This window comes from Mycetomoellerius zeteki, unplaced genomic scaffold (genome assembly GCF_001594055.1).
Source record: "Mycetomoellerius zeteki isolate Tzet28-1 unplaced genomic scaffold, Tzet1.0 scaffold200, whole genome shotgun sequence".
Lineage (NCBI taxonomy): Eukaryota > Metazoa > Arthropoda > Insecta > Hymenoptera > Formicidae > Mycetomoellerius > Mycetomoellerius zeteki.
The window spans coordinates 3,357-3,587 of NW_017256958.1; positions in this window are offsets into that span (position 1 = coordinate 3,357).

Here is a 231-nt window from a genome sequence, read left to right on the forward strand (position 1 = left end):
ACGTATGTACGTATGTATGTACGTATAAACATAGATAAACTCGCGAACAAAGAAAATACGTAGAATATAAAACGTGTTGTAACAAGTTTGCAATTCTTGAAAATAGGGGTGGGGATATCCCTTCTTAAATTTCAAAAAGTACCACCATATACGTCACAATTTATAAACATAGATAAACTCGCGAACAAAGAAAATACGTAGAATAGGAAACGTGTTGTAACAAGTTTGCAA